Source organism: Elephantulus edwardii, unplaced genomic scaffold (genome assembly GCF_000299155.1).
Source record: "Elephantulus edwardii isolate Elephantulus edwardi_28Jun2011 unplaced genomic scaffold, EleEdw1.0 scaffold00063, whole genome shotgun sequence".
Classification (NCBI taxonomy): domain Eukaryota; kingdom Metazoa; phylum Chordata; class Mammalia; order Macroscelidea; family Macroscelididae; genus Elephantulus; species Elephantulus edwardii.
The window spans coordinates 14,461,436-14,462,122 of record NW_006399813.1 but is presented as its reverse complement, the minus strand read 5'-3'; the positions used below and the strand labels follow the sequence as shown (position 1 = coordinate 14,462,122).

Genomic DNA, 687 nt, shown 5'->3' with positions numbered 1-687 from the left:
CAATGAGATTGGCACAGGATAGAGTACGGTTTAGGGCTGTTGTACATAGGGTTGCTATGAGTCGCAAATGACTCGACGGCACATAACAACAACAACAAGAGGTCCCTGAGAGCAACTTTTCCCAATGCAATTTGTCTTCTGATTTCCTGGCTGCAAGTGCCAACAGTGGTGATTGTGGAGCCAAGCAAGCTGCTATTCTTAACGAGATCAATCTCTTCTCCATCTATCATGATGCTGCCAGTTTGTCCAGTGATGAGAATCTTTGTCTTCTGGATGTTAAGCTTCAATCCATATTGAAGACTAGGAGAAACTGTTCCTTGGAGAGGGACATCCTTGGAAAAGTGGAGGGTCAGTGAAAGAGAGGAAAACCCTCAGCCAGAAGGATTGATGCAGTGACTGCTGCAATGGACTCAGTGTGTTAGGAAATGTGAGGACGGTACAGGATAGGACAAGGTTCAGGGCTAATATTTTTGTTCACAGGGCCACTACGGGTTGTACTCAACTTGATGGCACCTTGGAGAATTCTTTTCTCAAGGCAACGAAGAGAGTCTCAGATTCTAACAGTGCCATCATCAGAGCAAGTAGCAAATTTGTTATCTTTCAGCATTATGTAGTGACCTTCCTTGTCCTTTGTGATGGTTTTTACATTGATATTTATTTTATCAGAGATTAATATGGCTACTCCTG

General features: G+C 43.4%; 1 pseudogene; it reads right to left on the bottom strand.

The window, feature by feature from the left end:
• The window catches only part of LOC102856318, a 31,959-nt pseudogene that overhangs the window by 10,973 nt on the left and 20,299 nt on the right, over window positions 1-687 (bottom strand).